The sequence below is a fragment of the Pteropus medius genome, unplaced genomic scaffold (assembly GCF_902729225.1).
Source record: "Pteropus medius unplaced genomic scaffold, Ma_sr-lr_union100, whole genome shotgun sequence".
Lineage (NCBI taxonomy): Eukaryota > Metazoa > Chordata > Mammalia > Chiroptera > Pteropodidae > Pteropus > Pteropus medius.
Genome location: NW_024349797.1, coordinates 18,795,349 through 18,818,038, shown reverse-complemented (window position 1 = coordinate 18,818,038; position 22,690 = coordinate 18,795,349). Strand labels below are relative to the sequence as shown.

Genomic DNA, 22,690 nt, shown 5'->3' with positions numbered 1-22,690 from the left:
CGTACGCACTGGGCTCGCGACACCTGCCTGTCCCGCAGGGTGATCGGGCAGACCGTGAGAACTTCCTGACCCGACACCCACACTTCCCCACCCCCTGTGCCTCCCTGGACAAAGCAGCCCATCATCCTCTCACGACAATCCTCATGGACCCACTTATCTTAATCTTGGACCTGTTACATCACTTCCAGTAAACAGCGTTTTAATTATATCACCTGCTATGAACCAGGCTCCGTGCTCGATGTCGGGGCTGTAACACAGGCATACCGTGTAGTCATCCATCGAAGGCCTCTATTTAATCACAAGTACCCAGTGACTCGTCTGCCACCTGACAGACAGCGGCTCTTCCAAGTTCTAAGTCCACGGCGTGGCACCACGGCAAACACATGGCTAAATGGATGGAGACAGTTAAAAATATTTTTAAAATACTCTACAATACTATAGGGATGTAAATTGTTATGACCAACAAAATCGACATTAAATATTCCAGCCGTGCTGCCAGAGGTGTGCGAACGAGAAGTAACGAAAGGGAAAGACGGAGGGCTGGCTAGCTACGGCTCCGTTAACGGGGTGAAGGGAGTCCTGATGGTGAGGAAAAGTCTCATCCAAGAAGACTGTGGGAGGGGGAGGAGACTCCTGGCTGTGGTGGTCAGGGGTCCCCTGGCGGTGGAGGGGGCTTTCGGCTTGCAGAGGGGGAGGTGAGCTAAGGGGTCGTGGCATAGGGAGGGCTCTGGGAACAGATGGGGACCGGACGGACCAGCAGCTCTGCGGGGCCACAATGTCAGGTCTCACTGGCTCTCTTTTAACATGCAATCTCCCGTCCTACTCCCCAAATCAGGATCCAAAAGCGGGGGGCCCAGGAATCTCTGTTCAATCTATTCCTGCACAAGATTCTGACGTAGATGCAAAACTGGACCCCTGGAGGGGCCCACAGGCTTGTAAAAGGATGCGGGGTGGGGTGATAGACTAAGGACAGACCATGGTGGCTCCCGAAAACTGGACTTTAATCGAGGCGTAAGGGAGCCACAGCAGGCTGTGGAGTGGCCGGGTGGTGCCATCAGAGCTGGGAGTGAGCGGGGAGGGGAGGCCCCGGAGACGAGAGGTCCCCAGGAGCTGCTGCTGTAGTCCAGGCAGAAAGTAATGACAAGACGAGACGGCAGGGGCAAAGGGAAGCGAGCAGAACCGAGACGCACTGTGGGGACTCGGCACCTGCCGGATGGCGGAGGAGTCAGCGACGAGGTACTCAGGACGCTGCTGGTGTTTTTAACGTAAAACATGAATAGAAGCTTGCAGGGTGTTGTGTTCTTTAATACTTATCTGATGGGAAGAAGCGGCCCCCCATCCCTCAGCTCCCAAAGACGTGTATACGACGGCTCGAGACGATATTCATAATGATGTATTTTATAGTATATGAACTTTGCCATCCGTGGCGCAGGCACCGAAAAGTCAATATGAGTAAATTGACAAGCTCATCAATGAATGAAATTAATTTTCTTTTTCTGCTGTATCACGAAACATCATTTCAAAATGTCATGGTAATATTCACCGTCCATGATCGTAGCCAAGCGACAGAGAGACAGCAGAGTTAAAAGGTGGCTACATCAGAGCATCTGATGCACGGGAGCACGTGCAGCCACTGAAACGGGCATCGGTTCCGGTGGGCGCATAGCCCCAATATCTCCTCTCAGACTATGTCCCATCTACAGCCGAGACACTTCTGCCCTTCAAGTGTGAGAAAATGGATTTTAACACATTGCCCAGTTTTAACCTAAATCCAGTGTTCTCTAAGAGGAGAGATGGTCAGGCCGAGAAGGCGGCCATAGAGATCAGAAAGTTGAGCCTCCTTGTTCCAGAAACAGGGAGAAGGAGGCTTCCAGAGGGTCCCACACAAACAAGCCAAGAATGGGTCCCAGGGCTTCACCTCTGGACTCCAGCCATGGTCGGTGGCCCTGCCGATGGGGAGGAGATGGCAGACGGATCCCAGAGCGTCAGCAGGTGGCACAGGCCTTGAGAGTGTGGCCACTGTTTTGTGGAAAGAAGCAGAGACGCTCGGTTGGCCAAGAACATGCTGGAAGGGTACCGGCTCATTCATCCAGTCACTGGACAACTCATCACTGAGCTGACCATGGGTGGACGCCATTGTAAGCGGAGAACCAAACACACAAAGCCCTGCCCCCACAGAGCCTGGAGCCCGGTGCAGAGAAGCCAAAATTACACAGCGAACAAACGAACGAGAAAAGCACAGGCTGCCGTCCACGCTCCGAAGGAAATAGACGGAGTGATAAGGGCGAGGTGGTGGGGAGGGTGGCCGGTGTGGATGAGGGGCCTCCCTGGGGGACAGAAGCTCAGCTTCCGGTCCCTCGAGCTGCTCTTTCCAAATCGACAGAGAAGGCAGAAGGGCCACCGTCTCCGGGACGTTGCTACAGTTCCCTCTGCTGACCATGAGCTTGTTTAGACCTCACGCGACCTGACGGGGTGGGTCCCACTGTCCCCACTGTGCTCGGGGAGGAACTGTGACCACCCAGGCGGGTCCAGGGCTCTCATCCAGTCTTCCGGACCCCACAGCTTCTGTCCTCAGCCCTACTTCGCTCCACCAAGTTTGCTGCTAAGTTCACATCCATTTGCGTTTTGCTTCCTCTCAACTCTCGACCGTCCAGAGCACAAGCTCCGTAAAACGCCTCAGAGCCGGACGGAGCCTGTGTTGAACATCAGACTCAAAGTGGGCACTGGGACTTGGCGAAAGCCACCATGCTGGCCTCGCGACGTGGGGGTTAAGGCTGGAGGGTCAAGGCTTCGGTAAACCGGTGGCCCCTGCTGAGCTATGCTTCCTTCGCCTCTAAAGTGGGAATAATAACTCACTGCGCCCATGCCACAGGCTCTTGGGATAATGGAAGGAAGGGAAATGTACTAAAAATGTTACCTCGCCCACTGCCTTTTGCCGCAGCGTGCTCTTGGTGAGCGTGCGTGTGCATGCGTGCGTGTGTGCAACGTACTAGGCGCTTAAAGTACCGAGGTCTCTATTCTGAAGATGGCCACGTGGAGACTCAGAATGACTGACTTGTCTGTTCTGGTCAAAGCAAAGATGCTGCCTCCCCACAGTCAGAGCCAGGTCCTACCTCCCTCTGCAGAAAGATCCCCATTCGTGGCCAAAGCAAGCGCCCTCCATGCCACCTCTACCGCAGGTGGCAGGAGGAGTCACGAGCCTTCCCTGTGCCAGTGGGGGCGTCCTTGGGGTGCTAGGGCAGGACAAAGAGCAGGAGCCGCTGACACGCAGAGCATGTAGATAACTCGGCTTACTCCAAACCTGGGATCCCCCAGCTGCGCACACTAGACAAAGAAAGATTCGGTTCTGGGCCACGCCCACTGGCTGCTTCTTTCCTTGATGAAAGAAAAAATTGCCTTGTGCAAGTGAGTGGCCTTCCATCGACTGACAGCTGGATAAAGAAGAGGTGGTACGTATCCACGATGGAATATTACTCGGCCATAAAAAAAAAAGAATGAAATCTTACCATGTGCAGCAAACATGGATGGACCGAGAGGGAATTATGCTGAGTAAAATAAGTCAGACAGAGAAAGACAAATACCATGTGATCTCACTTACACGTGGACTCTAAAGAACAAAATAAACGAACAAACAAAACATAAACAGACTCGTAGACACAGAGGATGACCCGATGGTCACCAGATGGGAGGGGCTTGGAGGCTGGGTGGGAAAGGTGAAGGGATTAAGTATAAGTTGGTAGTTACAAAATAGTCACGAGGATGTAAAGTACAGCGTTAAGAATATAGTCAATAACATTATAACTATGTATAATAACCAGGCTTATTAGAGGATCACTTTGTAAATTATACAAATGTCTCACCACTATGCTGTACACCTGACACTAATACAAAATAATATTGAATATCAATTGTAACGGAAAGTTTTTTTAAAAGAAAGAAAAAAGAAGAAAGCGAGTAGCCTTTCTTATTTTCTCGAAATGATTGGACGGGCGTTTCGCCTGTCGGCTGGCAACACGGATGGCAGAGACAGGCTTTCGGAGCAAACGTTCGCGTTGTTTGTGACCGTGTTTGTGCAGCGTGGAGCCGGCAGCTGGATAATGGAGCCCCTTTGGGAGAGGGGCTGAGGACGGGTGTTTTTGCACCTTGGTCCTTTTGGGCCATGCCACTAATTGGAACGTACTGTCCCATTAATGAGTTCTCTCTCCAGAGATTCATATGACCCTTTCGACTCTGAAGTCCCTGCCTAATGGACTATTGAACGCCAGAGAGCCCACACAGCTTTGTCTCAGAAGCCCCCTATTAAAAATACAGCCGTCCCCAATTAACCCCAGGTTTAAAAAAAAAAACAGAGTGGCAAAGCAACTCTCGGGCCAGCTCTTGGAAAGAGGGCTAAATCGGTATGATGTAATTGCTCTCCCTCCCTGGAAAAGGCCAGCGTGGCCACCATCTGAGCAGTGGACGCCAGGCCCCTCGGTGGCCGAGAATCAATTTCCACTCTCAGATGCCACCTGTGCATCCCCAGTCGTTCGGGCCCTGACGGTGACCCCAGGGGGTGAGGCTCCCAGGGCCGGAGTCTCCCAGCAGCTCCCCGGCTGCCTGGGACGTGGGTCTGTGATAAGAGTGGAGCCCAGCCACAAAGGCCAGTCCCCAGGGGCGCCCGAGGGGAGATGAGAATAAACAAGCTCCTCCCAGCGGGGGTGGGGTGAGGATTCTCCCCCACAACCTCCCGTGCCACCGTGAGCGCAGCCACTGAGATTCATGACCCCACTCAACCTAACCGAAATGAAGATCCGCTCCAGCTTGTCCCTGCTCACTGCCCCTCGCTGGCTCCCCGGTGCCTCCTGCACAACGCCTGAGCTCCCCAGGGGGCGATGCCAAGCCTCAGTCTCCCCTCCCACACGCGCCTCCTCCAGCTCATTCTCAGGAAGCGGAGAGTGGCTTGTGGCCCTCACGTACCCCTCACGCCCTGAGCCTCGGCTCAGCCACGCCCTCTCTGAGCACCCTCTGCTCTGCTTCCCACCCTCCAGGGCTCGCGGAAGATTTATCCCCTTCAGGAAAACCTCTCCCATCATGCATCTGCCCCCCAACCCAGGCTGGGGAGTAAGGTCCCTCCACTGCATTCCCGCCATAGCCTCTATCAACCACAAACACCCCACTTGCTGCAGACATCTGACATCGACTGTTTGGGTGTCTCTCCCCAACCAGAACAGGGTCTCAACCTCAGCTCTACTGGCATTTTGGGGAGACTTAATTATCCATCAAGAGGGATTCCCTATGCATTATGACAACCAAACCATCCCCCAGGGACAGAACGGCCCCTGTTGGCTCCTCGAGGCTACACCCAGCCAGGGCTAAGGAGCACAGGGCCAGGGACGTGTGGGCAAGACCCTCCCCACCCTCCTCGCCAGCTGAGCGAGTCCCCAGTTCCCTCGCGTGTGGAATGGAGAGGATGGTGCGCAGCTCGTACAGCGCCGAGACTCACCGCGATGGCCGGAGCCGGCCATCGATGCACGTTGTTCCACGGTGACTGGCTGTCCTACTGAAATACGTAGAAAATGTAGGATTTCGTTCAGAGTCACCTCGCCGTCACGGAGCCTTGCCGTGTACCGGAGTCTTTGCCATCCCTTTCAACGCTCGCCATCATCATCGTCGCCATCCTAGGAAACTGAGGCCCCCTACATCAGCCAACTCACCCAGGACCTCAGTAGTTACCTGTTGGAGCTCAGACTGGAACCCCAACTTCCGGCTCCGAGATTCTTGGGGTCTTTCTCCTCTCTAGCACTTGGCAGCACCTAGCACCCTCTACCTGTCCAGCTCCATCCCACCCTGCCTGGTGACCCCTGCTTATCCTCAGGCCTTGGCTTCACATCAGTTCCTTCAGGAGCCAGTGTCCACAGTGCCTGTGCACCTCATGATGACACCATCGCACGTCCCTACTGAGGCATGAGCTCCAGAGAGGCCGAGTTAGTGCCTGAGCATCCGCCACTTGATCCAGTGCCTGAGACATCGGCGCTCGCTACCGACCGAACGAATCAGTGAGCGAATGAAGGCCTGGCAAAGGGTGGGTAAGAGCCGATAGGACTGAACTCCAGCCAGGAAGATGGCAGCCACCACGCCAGGGAACGGGTCCTCAGCTCCCTAGTGGTCTTTTTCTATGCAAGTGTCTCCGACTTCTTCCCTCTTTATACCAGCCGTAAAATGGGGACATTCATATAGAGGCGATATCAGAGCCTGCGTTTTTTAGAGCTATGGCTCAAACCCATTGACACACAGCCAAGCCGAGGCCAATGCCCAGCCGGCGTCCTGCCAATGGTCCGCTCCATTGGCAAAGCCATTCCGTAACCCATCAGGTCAGTGGATGTGGGGGAGCTTCGCCTGAATGCCGGGTCCCTCTGACTTCCTCCAGTTCCTCCTCTGCCCCTGTGTACTCTGAGCATGGAGGCCGGCCTTCTACTGTTCCAGCTTCCCCCAGATGCTGCCAAGTGTTTTTAAACACCTGTGTGCTCCTACCTGTGCTTTAAGTCTCCACCTCGGTGTGCTTCCTGGAACGGCCAGCCTTCCCTCCCAGGCGTGACTAGGCTCCCACCATGCCCTACACTTCTCTGGCATCGGTCTCCTTCATCTGCACCATCCTCAACGACCAGCACCCTGCTCAGTTCTCAGCTCTCCGCTGCAGCATCTCACACCCTGCAGAGCCTGGCGCTCAGTAAATGTTTGACGGATGAATGAATGAACGCATTTTGCAAAGGTGCACAAGTTTGGGCTGCGGTGTCCTGATATGCCACTGGACATCAATTTCTCTAAGCTCCTTCCTTCGTTCCATGATCACCAAGCAACCCTCTGAGGTCTGCCCACGGAGAGAAAACACGTCGGTCACGACTCAAGAATTCTGATGCACACGGCTGTCTCTAATTCGCGCTGTAAACTGGCAGACTGGAGTCTGGCTTCATAGAAACAGAACCAAGTACCAAGTGGCTCCCTTGCAGGAAACCATCTACACGTTCGTTCGCAATCATCCTCTCTCCCAGGACAGAGATTGAAATATTCTCCCTTTGTTCCCTCCCATCCCCACGAAAGGCAGGCAAGGTGGGAAAGAGAAAAAACTCTGCTCGAAACTGGCATCGAGTTCTCATCTCTTTGCAAAAGGAAAGCAGTGTTTACTGGGAAATATTATACAAAAGGATCTCTTTGCACAGGAAAAAACAAGTAATCATCTCTCCAGGGTGGGGGGAATCCAGTTTCTTAAAACTCCAGTCATATCCTGCATATGGTCTGTTGAAATGCATTTTATTAAGATTCATACTGCTTAATGATAGCTTAAAAAATCACTATATAATCAATACTATTTTAATAGTAAGAGGATTAGAATATTTCTAAGTCAAGCCAGTAAAAACTCACTTTTCAGTGGTTTATGAAACTTGAGTACGTTGATGTGGCAGCACTCAGTTAATGTCAGGCCGTATGGATTTCAATCTGGCTTGAAATATATTTAAACAAATGAAGTAGATACAAATGTTGGCTCTTTAGCCAGCCAGAGCTAAAAAATCCATTTTCTATCCCATTTATAATAAGAACTAATTTGAATGTAATTTATCTAAAGCACAATGTTTCCTAATTTTTACATCCAACCATTACTTATAGTTTAAATAATAGTTATATCCATGCATCTTAGTGCACTTAATTGAAAATGCATGTTATTAAAACGCAAGACTTAATCTTTCAAAAATAAAAGCATTATCCTAAAGAATAATTGAATACTCAGACTCAGAGCAAGAGAGAACGAAGAGGTGGCGGGGGGAGAAGCTTTTTAAAAAAAAGAAAACCTCCCCTTTAAATACAGCACTTCTCTCTTTTTTACGTGGTATGAGAATCATGTCAGAGTGAAATTAGCCACTCTCGACCCGTTATTTCGATTCAGATTACTCCTGCCTCTCATCCAAGTGTCAGACTTGGCACCGGAGTCAAATCCGTCTGCCGAGGAGTGACATGTCAAGGGTGACAGTGACAAATTGTCACTAAGTGAGGAATAACACATGACAGGGCAAGTGTCCGTAATGAGGCATATGCATGCCAGCCAGCCTCGGGACGCGGCGGCTGAGGGCGGCCTGCTGGGAGCAGCCCCGACACCACGAGCTCTCATTAGGGCCGCACGCCTCCGCGGATGGGGGTTTCCACCATTAAAATAAATAGATAATAAATAAGCTCCTAAATGAACAACACATGGACAGAGCCCTTTTGGTTTTTTCATTGTTTTTTTTTTTTTAAGAGAATCTAAATCTTTGTAATTTTTTTTTTTTGAGGGCTTAAAATAAAATAAGGTCTTTCACTGAGACCTCTTCCTGCATATTCGTGATTTGTTTCCTCATGTCCCCCTTTCACTTTACCAAGATCAAGGAAATCTACACTCCAGAATGAAACATTTGTACAAATATTTCTATGAGCATTTTGAGAGACGGTCCAATTTGCCAAGTGGAGGCCGTCACATAAACATTTCACAAAAGCACAAAGAGAGTGGATTTGGTATTGGTCTCCAGTGCAAATGACTATTTTTTCTTACCCCAAGCAAAATGCAAACTGAGAGGGAGGGAAGGAGGGTGGGTAGGAGAGAGAGAGAGAGAGAGAGGAGAGAGAGAATTATGAAGGGGAAGAGGTAATTATGAAAAACTAACTCAAGAGGCCACAAAAATAAGAAGCATTAAAAAAGAGAGATAGAATCTTATTTTGTTTTGTTGTCTTTGATTTCTATATGGGATCTCTGGAATCATTGTTTGTCTCAATAAATAGTGACATTTTTATACCCAAGTCATAGGGATCTTAAAGATGTATGTTTGGGGGTGGCTCCACAGTGTCATGGTTGGCACATCTGCTTTACGCGCTGATGGTCCTGAGTTTGCACCCCAGGTGGAGCCATGGACCATACTCTGGGTGCGCCAGGCCCCAGATGCACTGGGCTCCCTGGGTGCTCCAGGCCCCGGGTACGCCAGGCCGTGGGTGCACACCGTGAGCACATGGGAGGAGATGCCCTGCCTTCAGAGATGCAGTCCTTAAAAGGAAGATGGCAACATCCGTAGGTCAGGGGTGGAAGTGGGGGATGGGGAATTAAAGAGGGGGAGAAAAAAGATGTATGTTTGGATTTTATTGGATACCCCTTTGGACAGATGTGAATGGATAGTACATAGATAGATAATGAATTTGAAATAGGAAATTGAAACCAGATACCATGAATAGATACGAATAATGATGATGGAATGGAATAGATACATAGAATGGGGAAATAGATAGGGTAAGTAGTGAATACATGAATAAATACATGGAAATAAATAGATGGAATGAATGAATGGAGGCTATTGAATAGGTAGTTGAAGTAGATGATACTTAGATAGATACATGAATAGATAAATAGATAGATATGTGTTGAATAGGTAGGTGAATGCATAGATATAGATATTATGAAAATGGGTAATGGAACAAATATAATAGATACATATGGAAATGAATGGAGTAATTCCATATATGAATGAATGATGAATTTGAAGAAATATAGGTAAGAAGTGAAGCCATAGACAAATACATGAAATGATAGATAGATAGATAGATGAATGCATTCATGCTGTTGATACGTTATTTGTTGGACGGCTTAGATAGATAGATAGATGAATTTGGAAATAAGAGTATAATTACATAGATGAATATAGATACCATAGATAGATAGATATGAATGAATAGATAGATAGATGGATGGATAGATGAATTTGAATAGGTAGGTGGATGCATGGATAAGGATGGATACATATATAGATGGATGAATGCATGAATGGATGGTGAATGGATGTGTAGATGGGTGGGTAGGTGGGCCCAGAGGTAGACAGGAAGTGATGAGTCCATTGGCATGGCTGGGGCAGCCCCTTGGGGGAACCGGATGCCATGCAGGAGTTGGAGTTGGGAATAATGTGGACAGGTCTTCATGATGGAAAGATCAGTCTGGCCTCAGTGTGTGCAGTCGATGTGGGTAGAGGGGAGTGGAGGCTGCTGCAATCTTCTGGGCATGAAATAGTAACACCCAAGATAAAGTACTGAAAGAGATCGAGAGAAGTGGACGGATATAAGGGACGTCAGAGAGCAATAATCAGCAGGAATTGGTTAACTGGTTGGATTTATAAAATGTGGAGAGAAATCCTGGAAGATTCTCAGGTTTCTGGTAAAATGGTGGAACCATTGACTGAGACGGCGGCACAGAGAAAAAGCAAGTTTTAGAAGGGAATGATAAACTGGCCATTTGGTAAATGTTGAAATATTAGCAGGAAATCTGGATGCAGGAGCCCTCAGCACCTTGGTGGCCACCGAAGCTATGAGAATGAGAGAGATAACTGTAATCAAAGACTGTATTTCAGCAAAACGGGAAGGACCCAGGGGCAACATTCACACGTTCCTTAAGTGCACGTTTTCTGCATAGAGATCTATATTTTTCTAAGTGGGATCATACTTTAAACACAATTAGTACTTTGCTTTATTTTTCTCTCAACAAAGATATAGATGTTTCCCTGTATTTTTTCCCTCCGATCTCATTTTTAATGGCTGCTTCAATGTATGTCATCAATGACTGACTATATCCCCTGCTGTTGGACATTTAGGTTATTTCTGGACTTTCATGGATATATATGCCCTCCTGTGATTTTTTTTTTGCTCTAGTATAACCGATCTTTTTGCAAAAGATCGGTTATACTGTGACCAAAAGGACAGAGAAGGGGGTGATGAGATACAGACAGCCTATCTGCTCTCGTGAGTGAGCCTGGGGACAAGAGATCTGGGGTGAGGAGAGATTTAGAGATCATACGCCGTCTGGGAGGAGAGGAAGGATGGAGACGCCCCAGGTGGCTCTCCTAAGAATTCCTGTCTGCATCCACAGCTCCAGAAGTCCCACAGATCCTCTCCAAGGAACTTCTTGGTCAACCATTCATGTTAGTCACTTACTAAATTCAGTGTCACAAATATCTATGCATTGATCCTCACTATGAATTAGAGAGGTCAGTAAACAACCTAAATTCTACCTAGTGTCTGAACACGACAAAGTATATTTTTGCTCCTGCAAATTCTCACAGCATGCGTCTGCAGTAGACTCTGCTCCACAGAGTCCCTCAGGAACCCAAGCTAACAGAGGCTCCACCATCCCATAGTTTCACCTTCTAGAACATTCCGCCTCTTCAGTCGCCATGGTAGACAGAGAGAGATTAGAGAATCTCACATTCTCTAGTTTTCCAATGCCCTGCCCAGAAGTCACACACAGTGCTTCTGCTCTCAGTCCCCGGGCTAGAACTAGTCACATGACCATACCTAACTACAGGGGCCTGAGGCTTCTGGAAAAACAAATGGATTATTTGGTGAGTTTTAATGTGTCTGCCGTATCTTACCCTGTGTCAACAAAATAAGGTCATTCTTCCATTAAATGCCCACTGCATCGTAGCAAAAGATTAGAGACAGCCTAAATGTCCTTCACTAAATAACCGGTCGAATTCATTTTACACTCATCAATAGAATATATTTCAGTGAGAAAAAAAGAGACAGCACTTAAACATCGATATGAACTAATCTCAAAATATGCTGCGAAGTAAAGAAATTAAAGAACTGCCCTTAGGTAGAAGGGGCTAAACACCGTTGATGGCAGGTGCATAAAACGTCTCCAGCACAGGAATGTGGTCATCTTTAAGAGGACACATGACTGAGAAACAGGACAGAGTAGGACAATTTTCACGGCTACCCTTTCCTACTTTTTGAATGTCGAACCTGCCAATGCAGGAACTACTCGAAAAGTTCCTAAACTGTTTTGTAAAAATCTTCATTGAAATCGACTTTGAGCCCCCCACATACCCATGCAGAAACTTGCGCACGCGCGCGCGCGCGCACACACACACACACACACCACGAGCGTGCCCCCAGCATTACTGAGAAGCCACCATGTCACAGCTGTGGCTGCCAACAGCCCGAAGGAGGTCGCTTTCGTCCATGCAGGCTCTTCCCGCGGTGGTCACGACTCACGTTGCCCTCTGGCCTTGGGGACGGGCTTCTGCCTCGATTCCATCTGACACAGCTGACTCCAGGGTTCAGCGTCAGGGAAGCCTCAGGCTTCACAGAGGACTGCATGGCTGCTACTAGACAGAGCATCTTGGGGGCCACAGACCGTGCTGCACGCCGCTCCCATCTCCAAGCCCAGGGGCCCCTCGGCCCACACCGGGGAAGCATGCCCCTCACGACTGCCCTTCTAAGTCCAAGTCCCAGGAAGCTCAAGAGCAAAGAACTTCGTCCTCATTTCCTCTCCAAGGTAGGCACCTCTGCAGGGTGACTGACAGCTGGGATAGCCGCTCCCATGGGGCTGGGCCTGGCCCTCTGTCCCCATTTGGACAGAAGCCCCAGAACCATCCGACAGCTGTCCATCTGGCAGGTGTGGGAGTACAGGACTCAGGGGTTCTCGCCGCTCAGCAGAAGTGAGGCTGGCGGATGCACAAGGCAGACCGGGGCAGCGTGAGAACCCCGGGACTGTCTGTGGGCTCGCCACACTCTGCCCCGGCAGGGGTGAGATTGCGTCCGACAGAGAGGCTCACAAAGGGTCTGGCCCAGCTAATTGATTTCAAGTGTTCGGGGAAATCAGAGAACATTCTCCGAAGACAAACCTCAGACCTCCAGTGGAACAACCACTCCCCCTGCTCATTTTCCCCTGAAGTCTAGTTCCAATGCAAATGTTTCCGCCACCAGCCCATCTCCTCCTGAGGTAGTGTGGGGGGAGGACCTGCATGCAGTCTCCCCTCCCTGCCACCAGCCCTCCCCTGGATGAGGTCTCACCATGAAAAGCATGGTAGCCCCAGGCTGCCATTCCTCCCGGTGACCAGCAAGTGAGCTTGTGTATTTCAGTGGAGTAACTGGGCGTGGGATGAGGCTCACTGGCCTGGAGGCTGAGAGCCTGGTATGACACAGAGGTCCTCACTGCGTGGGCCTATGACACAGAGGTCCTCAGAGTGGGCTGCTCCAGGGACCCCTTGCTCTGGAGCTAGCACAGGGGCCACACCACGGCAAACGAGGGGACAAGCAAGACTGAGGAAGAGAATGATGACCGTGAACTCCAGGGCTGCAGTAGAGGGTGACGGAACAGAGCTGCTTAGAGCAATGTGGGCGGCAGTGACACGACCCAGGGCAGGGGAGAAGGGAGGAGAGTATGGATGAGGCGGGAGGTGGAAATGAGCTGGCGTGTTCCAGAAATGGGAAAAACCAGAGCGCCTGGGGCAGAGTGAGCCAGAAGGGTAAAGCAACCGGAGTTTGGGAGGTGGGAAGGGCCAGGGTGGCCTTGTCCTCTGATGGCAGTGGAGGGGATTCGGCACAGGGACGACCTGCTCATGGGGACAAGTGTGGGAAGAACAAACTGCATTCAAATCTAAAATTTCCACTCAGGAAAAGTGACAAGACAAACCACAGATCAGGAGAAGACATCTGCCCCTCAGATAACCAGCCGAGGGAGGGAGCCAGAACGTAAATAAAGAACATCTACGAATCAGTAAGGAAAAGGAACTATCCAAGAGGCAAGACTGTGAACAGGCTTCTCCACAGAAGAAACACCAGCAGCCTACACGCGGGGCTGGGTCCCAGGTGCTCCGTGCCTCTCCGGGGGCTTTGGGAAGCCTCGGGCATCCCTCGGCCTATGGATGGCTGTCCTCGCCCTTCATCTCTTCACTGCTTCCTCCCTCTGTGGACAGCCCCACGTCCAAGTTTCCCCTTTCTATAGGGACAGCAGTCCCATTGCATTAGGGCTCTTGACTTATATTAACTTGGTTAATATAAACACACCATCTCCAAATAACGCGCATGCTGAGGTTCTAGAGAACTGCAGCATAGCTTTCGGGGTCGGGGGCGGGGGTGGGGGTGGAGAGAGACACAATTCTACTCAGAACATTGGAACAACAATAACGAAATGTGTGACTCCAGCTCCTCCTCACGTCTAACCAACCAGAAGGCGTGGACCCTTCCAGAAGTCAGTCAGTTATGTACTGTTGGGGAGGGGGATGAAGAGGGATCGAGGATGGCATTCGCTGGACCGTCGTGGTGAGCGGTCAGGTGCACGCTATGCCGCCGGGGTGCGAATGCCCGGCTGTGTTCTTCACGAACTCTGTGAACTTGGTCAGGTTCCCTGAATGCTGTAAGCCTCGGTGCCTATCCAATAGGGTGACTCCATTCTCCTCGAATTAAAGGAGAGGACACATCTGAAAAGCCCAGCACAGTGTCGGCCCCTAATAAGCCCTCGACAAACAGTAGCCATTATTGCTAAGTACATCTCCAGTTTCTCACACGTAGTAATTCGTGTGTTTAACGCGTGCGTGGGGAGTAAGCGAGAGGATCAGAGAATGTATAAATATAACCGACAAGTTAGCATAATTTTTACAGGCTCAGAAAGGACCACTAATCCTCTTTGCTGGTGGAAAACGCGCATTCCTGGTGAGTGGCAGAGATTGCTGACGTCATTGTGCGTTTCCACTGGGGCGTCTTGGGCGGGAGAAGGCGGCTTTGTGGCTTCTCCCACCGTAGAGACCGGTGAATGTCTTATACTTATTTACGAGGCAGAGCAATTATGTGTAATTATTCCATAATGCAAACACATCATGAATACTCACAGCACCATTTTTCCCATCCCACCCCCGTCTCCTAAGGAATCTGGCTGAACTGTGTGTTAAAGATATTTTGTGTAATTGAAATTCAAGCAGGTGTACGAAGGAAGGGAGAGCCTTCCTGCCCCAGGTGAAGGGAACCGCAGCGAGCAACTTTGTGGAAAGAGGATGGGGTCGGCTCGGCCGCGGAGGAACCGCCATGAAGTCCAGACCCCACCGCAGACGTCGCCGGGGACCGGCCTCCAACCGGCCTCGGACGCGGAGCCTCCGTTTCTTCTGCTGCAGCGCTGACCACTGCTGAGCCCGGCCTCGTTTGTCCCCCTGTCTGTGGCACGCCGTCCACGCCAGAGGGGAGCATTTTTGGTCTTGTACCAGTGTGTCCCTGTAGCCACAGCGCCCCGAAGAGGGCCAGGCACCCGGGAGGCGCTCGATAAACACCTGCCGCATAAGCAAGTGCGTAAATGACTAAGTTCCTCCTCCCAGGAGAGAGAGAGAGGAAAGGGAATTCGAGTCGGGTGAGCGCTCACTGTGCGGGACAGTGACGGGGTAGCGTTTGGTCCTCATCAGCACGCGGGGGTCTTCGTTTTATCCCCAAGGCACCAATGACGAGACCGAGGCTCAGAGGGCGCCCAAGATCACGCGGCACAGAGCAGTGGCGAAGAGATCCCCGCTCGGGCCTTGGCTCCAGCCGGGCGCCGTCCAGAACGTCGCAAATCACCCCACCGAACAGCACGGCTGTGACCAACGAGGAGCCTTCACACACAAAAGCTGTTTTCAAAAACGAAAAAGGGGACCCGCGCGGCCGGGGGCGGGGGCATTCATTAGGGGGCTCATTTTCCGACAGCTGAATGGAAACTTGAACCGCAGCCTCTCAACCTGAACTTCGACTTGGCCTAATTCCATATCGAATGACAACAGTTTGCCATCTGTCCTGGGCCTGGCCCGCAGAGGACCGCAAAGGGCAGATCTAATCTCCCTTCGCGTGGCCTTGACCACGAATCCTATCTGCTCTTACTTAAGAAACAATAACCGCCTTCATCCCCCGGGCCCTCCCCTCGCAGATGGCTGGACAGTTGCCCGCTCCCTTGTCGGCCCCTCCACCCAAGAGAGTCAGGGGAAGGGACGGTCACTTTAAAGTGACCCTCTCTCGCAGACAGAGGGCCTTTGAACTAGGGTGTGACAGATGGAACTCCCACACCTTTGCCCTAAGCGTCGGCCTGAGGGACCCCTCGGAGAGAGAATGTGGAGCTGGGGGTCAGACCGGGCCTTGCGCCCCGGCTCGCACGCACGCCGGCTGTGTGACCTTGAGCAAGTCACTTCTCTGTTCAGCTGTCTGAGCTATAAAAGTAGCCCCTCCCCCGTGGCGTTACTGTGCAGATTTTATTTCACGGGGGAATGTACAGAAATCGCCTCAGACCGACACAGAACAAGCTTCTTGGGCAGCAGGCGTTGTCAGTAGTAGATTACTCAGATCTCTTAAGCCAAACAAATTTCCAGAAAAGCAGCTGCAAACCTTATTCTTTGATGAACTAATCTGTTCCAGAGCCCATCCAGACAGACAGTCCGTCACAGGGCTATGAGAGACCTTAGCGGTCATTCTATCTGCCCATTTTCCAGATGGGGACGCCAAGGCCCAGAGCAAGGAAGAGCTGTCCAGGCAGCCAGTGAGACAACGCTGGAGCCGGGAGCAGCACCCCAGGCCCCTGAGTTTGTCCTCAGGGGCTCCCCTAGGTGTGTACGTCCTGCATCGCTTACGATTGTGCATAGATCTCCCCAAAACTTAGTGGCTTAGAGCGAGAACAATCACGTTCTCATCTGTGTTTGATTCCTCGGCCGCCGTAACAAAGTACCACGGACGGGAGGCTTAAACGACAGAATTTATTTTCTCACAGTCCCGGAGGGTAGACGCCCAGGAGCAAAGTGCCGATAGGTTTGCAGATGGCCACCATCTCTGCGTCCTCACACGGCTTTCCCTCCCTCTGTGTACCCACATCCCTGGTGGATCGTCCCTTTATAAGGACGCCAGTCATATTGAATGAGGACTCCAACCCCATGACCTCATTTAACCCCAGTTACCTCTTTACAAAGGCCCTGTCTCCAAATATAGTTGCCTCCTCGGTACTGGGGGTTAGGACATGAACATATGAATTTGGAGGATGGGGACACAATTCAGCCCATGACGTTCTCTCTCACGACGTCTGCAGGCCAGGGCTCAGCTGGGCAGTTCTGGCCGAGGGTCCACCACGCTGTTCTAGTCAGGTGGGGCCTGGAGAAGCTGGGGACTGACAGACCACCAGGGCTTCTCCAGGTGGTCTGTCCACGTGGACGGGCGTGGGTTTGCTGGGCGGTGGGGCTGCGTAACGGCAGAGTGGGGATCCAACACACCGATCCCCACGACGAGCTGGCAGATGCACAGTCAGGCGGCAGTATCACCTCCGCCTCCCTCTGCTGGTTACAAGTCACCAGTTGTACTGGACTGAGCAGAGTTCCCCCCAAATCCATGTCCATGAGGAACCTCAGAATGTCACCTTATTTGGAATAGGGTTTTTGTCAATGTAATTAGTTAAAATGAGGTCGCACTGGAGGAGGGTGGGCCCCTAATCCCATATGACCAGTATCCTTACAAGGAGAAGAAGATTCAGACACAGAGACACAGAAGAGATGCACAAGGGAGGCCATGTGACAACGGAGGCAGAGACAGCGACACAGCTACTCGCCGATTGTCGGCAGCCACCGGAAACTAGGAAGAGGCAGCAGCCTTCAGGAGCAGGGCCCAGCCTCTAGATTTTGTCTTCCGGCCTCCAGAGAATAAACTCTGTTGGTTTAAGTCACCCAGTTTGGGGGTAATTTGTTACGGCGGCTGCAGGACACTCAGACACACCCACTCGGAGTCAAGGGGAAGAGACTTGGGCTTTACCTCGGGAAGGACAGTGACGCATAGGATATTGCAAGAACCACCTTCGAAAAAGACAACCTGCCACAAACCCCAAGTTAATTAGAAGGGTGACCTGAAGTCGCAGGCCTCCAGTCCCTCTCTAGCCAATCCAAGCTCCGTGAGGCTGACTGTGCCCAGCCCAGAGCGTGCCTGAAGGAGTTAAAATAGTGTCTGGACCTGGGACAGGAATGCTGGGGAGGAAGGGCTGCGGACCAGCACGGAGCAAGCCGACACCCCAGGGGCCTCAAAGCCTGAAGAAGGATGTGGAGCAGGCAGCGCTAGGCATCTGTCTGAGCCTTAGGGAAGTCTCATCTTCCCGTGGCTGCCTGGGGCTTGAGGAGATGATCCTTCTGATTTTAGGGTCACTCTGCCCACCCGGAGCAGCTACGAGCTGCCCAGCCCGAGCCTGCTGGTCTGCTCTCTTACCCTTCACTGGGGCCGGAGGAAATTGCATCCTGCTTTTCAAATGCCTTGACTCAGAGAGCTAGGGATGGGGTAGAAGGAGACCTCCGGCTTCCCAGGGCTACATGCTGAGGCCACCTGCAGAGGTCTTAATGGTAGACCCTAACAATCCACTCAGTTGGGATGCTAAGGGCTGCAAGAAAGCGAAGCTCTGCCTTGATTTCAAAGGAAAAGTTTTACTTCCTGAAAGTGTAAGGCCAGAAGTAGAGGAAACTCCAGGTGAACTGTCTTAAATTCTCTCCCACAGCGAGCAGAAGCAGACGCACAGCAATCAGCGGGTCCGAAGACACAGGGGTTCAAGCCCAAAAGCGCGGTTCTAACTGGCAGATGTCTTTTCTCCCACGTGGGATTCGGGGACCCAGGTTCCTTCCATCCTGGGCCCGACTGCATCACACTTGCAGGAAGGGAAAAAATATAGATGGTGAACTGGGGGTGGCGGGTTGGTCACTTCCTGTCTCCCCTGTAAGAATGCAGGCTCCATGAGGGCAGTAGGAGAAGTCGATTCTATTCCGCAACGTATCACCGATGCCATGAACGGTGCTTGGAACAATGCAGACTCTCAATAAGTCTTGCTTGGATGAATTAAAAAGTGGGCTGCCAGGATAATCGGGGCTGTGTGCTTCCTGACTCATGCCTAGCAAGACAAGAAGTGATTTTTTTTTTTTAATTATTTTTTCCCAACATAAAATATAGGCTCTCCTTTTCTGGCTCTTGAATCCGACCACACCAGTTTAGGAGGATCCGCCATCCTCAGTGAGTTGGCTCTGTTTTCAAACTTATCCCTCATGGTTGCAAGATAGCTGCCATAGCTCCAAGCATCACATCTTCGCACTGCAGCGACCAAAGCAAGAAGGAAAAAGGGAGACTAGCAAAAAGACCTCCCCATAGATACCTCTCTCTTCTTGCCAGAAAGGAGAATCTTTTCCAGAAGTGTTCCTGTACATCTTGTAATCCAAAACTGGAGCACATGGTCAACCCTAGCCAAAGGGAGCCTGGCAAAGGGAGAGTGAGGATCTTGAGCCTCTAGCATGGAACGTAGGCAAGCGTGAGAGCTTGGCAGCCAGTAGTAGCATTTGCCACACAGCCTCACTTAAGACCACCTCAAAACTGGGCAATGAGAGGCTGCACGGCGAAGATGTCCCAGCCAACCTGGAGAGGTGGCAGGCAAGGTCCCTAATGAACTAGGGCAGAGGCGGGATTCGTTCCCAAGCCTCCCATGGCTGCCCAGTGTCCTGCCCCCACTGCATGGGAAGTGAGAGGGGAGGTCCTGGGCACATGCGAGGACAGAGATGAAACCTTGGCTGCGAATCATACTTGCTCCTTCGACCGAACCCTGCATTTCTGTGATGATGCCGTGCTTCTCTCCAAAGTCAGCAGCAGCACGCCGACTGAGGCAGAAATCCTGAAGTCGCCATTTACCCACCCACCCCACGCCTCCGTCCTCCTATCTAATTTCCCCTCTTTTGGCCACTTGATAAAAAATAGTACAATATATTTTTTGCCCGAGAAGAACAGCTATTATATCAGCATTACAAAGCACCTTCAATTTAAACTCAACTTGTAAGCACAGCCGAAGACTGTTTTGCTTTTAGTCACTATTATGTGGAATGTTATTCATTACTTTATTTCCGGCAATATGTTTTCTATCAATATGTATCTTTCGTAACTGTTTCCTAACACGAATGAATGTTTCTCTACCGCAGCGAAACATGAGGAGATAACGTGCGTGCTAAACTCCAGAGTGTCTCTGACTCCTTGGAAAAGAAAAGGCACGATGGAATTGAATGCGCTCTCTTCTTCCTGAGCGCATCCTCAGGCCATGCCAAGCCCTGACTCTGAACCCCTCCCCGCCACACCTGCCTAACGAGAACGGGGTTCCATGCGGCCCGCGGGCAGGGCCAGTCTTCCTGGTCACCCCAAGCACTGGGGCTCGGTGGGCCGGGCATGCTCAGGTCCAGGACAGAGAGGAGCTTGGTGACTCGACCCAGCACCAGATGCGACCCCACATCGGGGAGGCCTGCTCTGGCCACGGGAGCAGGTGCAAACGGTTACAAGTATGAGCGGTCTTGGCACGTGGGAGAGTCGGGGGCTGGCTGCCGGTGCCATCTGTTGAGTGGGGAACCTTGGGAAAGTCACTGCCCCTGGTGGAGCCCCGGTGAGCCCCGGTGCTGGTCTGTGCAAAGGGGAGGATCATCCCCAGGGGCCGTGTGAGTGCTGCGGTCTCTCCTGGTCGTCGGGCTTGGCCGCCTCTGAAGGCCAGGGCCCTCCACACGGGAGTCGTGCTTGTTCTTCAGAAGAAATAGAACGGTCCAGCATGGTTGCTGCTCTCAGGACTTTGCAGTTTGGGAAGGAAGAAAGGCAACGAATGCCTTCTATTCTCAAGGCCCACGCCGCCTCCTCCAGGAAGGCTTCTGGATCCCCAACCCTGCTCCGTGTCCTGGGAGCAGATGGCAGGCGGCCCCCTTCACGTTATGCTGCGTGCCTCTGCCGTGCCTCGGCTTCCCTCATCTGTCCCTGAAAACCCAGAGCATAATTTCTACTCGACACTCAGAAAATATCAACTGACCTGATTGAGACACCCAAGGACGCAGGCACAGGTAACCGTGAAGTTCCACAGCGCTGGCCTCAGTAGCTGCCAGTGGGTCTCGTGAAGACAGTGTGAACACAGACTTGAAGCACTGAACTAGAGTCACGCTGAAGGGCCAGGTCACGGCAGAGGCGGCTGTCGGAAAGGGACGTGCCTGGGGACCCCACACCGCCCCATGTAACAAGCCGAGAGGACAGAGGGGAGAAGGCGGTCGTGAGCCTGGTCGGGGGTGGGGGCCTCTGGTCAAGGCTCTGAGAGGTCCACCTGACCGCCCCGCAGAAAACGCAGCCCCATCTTCCATCCTACCAGGAAATGACATGGCCTCGGGCAGCTGCACTCGCCCTTGGCGTCTCGCTCCTCCAGCCTACCGTTTATTCTGCTTACTTACTTGTTCTGTGTCCCCCAGGTGACTGCAGCCTCCATGAGGGCGGGCGTTTGCTCCGCCTTCTTCTCTGCGGCATCCTCAGTATCCGGAACGATGTCTGTGTAGAGCAGACCTCAGCCAGAGCTTTGTTGAATGAAGAAAAATCAAGAACGTCTTATGTCCCCTACCAGGGAGTGTAGCAGCTTCTCTCCCGAGGTGGTGGGGTGGCCACCGAAGGGGTCTGGGCAGGGGCATGCTCGGCTCTGCCGGCAGGATGGCAGCACCGGGCAGCCAGGGTGTGACCCCCGCCCCTGTGATAGGCAAGCTCTATAATCCTGTGCAGGTCACTTAATCTCAGCTTCCTTGTGTACAAAATGGGAATAACAATAATGTGTCCTTCCGAGGTTGTGAGGATGAGACATGTTCAGATAGGGGATGTTTAGAACAGTGCCTGGCTCGTCTAAGTGTTAGCCACATATCCATTAGTTTATGCTGCATAACGAACCCACCAAAATTAGTGACTTAAAATGGCAGTCACTTAACTCACGATTCTGCAGTTTGGCAATCTGGGTTGACCTTGACTACAGGGTTCTTCTGTTGGTCTTGGCTGGGCTCACTCAAGCCTGAGCTGGCGATCAACGCTCTCTCTCGCATGTCGGGTCGTTAGCCAGATGCGGCTGAGATGACAGGGGTACCTAGGCCATGTGTCTCTCCCCTTCCAGCCGGCCGTCTCAGGCTTGTTCGCACGGTGACACTCGCAGTGACCCAAGAGCAGAAGGAGAAAGCAAGCTCCAATGCGCAAGCACGGCCTGTTTCTGCTTACATCACTTTGCTAATACCCTACTGGCCAAAACGTGTCGCATGGCCAACCCAACTCCGAGGAGAAATAGACTCCACCTCTTGAAGGGAGGGGAAGCATTTGTGGTTATTTTTTGTAACCTGCCAGAGTCCTTATTTTTTCAGAAATGAGAAAGGCATCTAATGAGAATTCAGAATGCCTTTGCCAATGGCCCGATCTGATGGGAGCCCTCCTAGGTGTCAAAAATGGAAACCAGCCTGTTCCATCCGGTATTCCTACTTTCCCTTATTCTTACGTTCTGTCCTCTATAAAAATCAGTTATTCTGAGTGGTACATGACCTAATGTCAGAAATCGATTTCTGCTCTGTCTCAAAAGGCCTTTAAACTTTTGGGGGTGGGGGTAGAGCACAGGCTTGGTGCCTCTGACCTTCCTCGAGGGTGCTCAGAGCTCTGCCTGGGGCATCCTTCTGAGGTGGCATTCCCACCCTGCCTCCCCTCCCCCGACCCCACACCCCAAGCTGTAAAAGCCTGATCCCACTTATCGCCTTAAAAATCAACGAATTCTTCTCTAACGCGCTCCTCCCCCATGATTACTGAGCGCTAGACATGGGGAAACAGACATTTCTCAACCGAGCCCTCGTCAGTGATTACCATTATTGCATAATTGGGGACATCAGAAGCTGCCGGGCCCGAGCCCCCCGCTCAAATGACACTCTGAGTTCAGCTGCTGGAAGGTAGGGAAATGTGGCTAATTGAGACTAAAGACTATTCTGCGTAGCTTTCTAATTTTCCACAGTTAGTTCTTTCTCATTCTGCAGTGGTAGCCTTTTGGTACTTGCCTTTCAGATGCTACTTGTTACATGTCGCACTTACATGGGAGTATTTCTGGCAGGGCTGA

General features: G+C 51.6%; 1 long non-coding RNA gene across 1 annotated transcript; it reads right to left on the bottom strand.

The window, feature by feature from the left end:
* Positions 1 to 253: 253 nt before the first annotated feature.
* LOC120619679 (uncharacterized) lies at positions 254 to 21,748 on the bottom strand. The gene is made up of 3 exons (XR_005657595.1): positions 21,541 to 21,748; positions 21,018 to 21,137; positions 254 to 387 (listed from the first exon to the last, which is right to left on the bottom strand). It is a non-coding gene; the product is annotated as an uncharacterized LOC120619679 (long non-coding RNA).
* Positions 21,749 to 22,690: the final 942 nt, after the last annotated feature.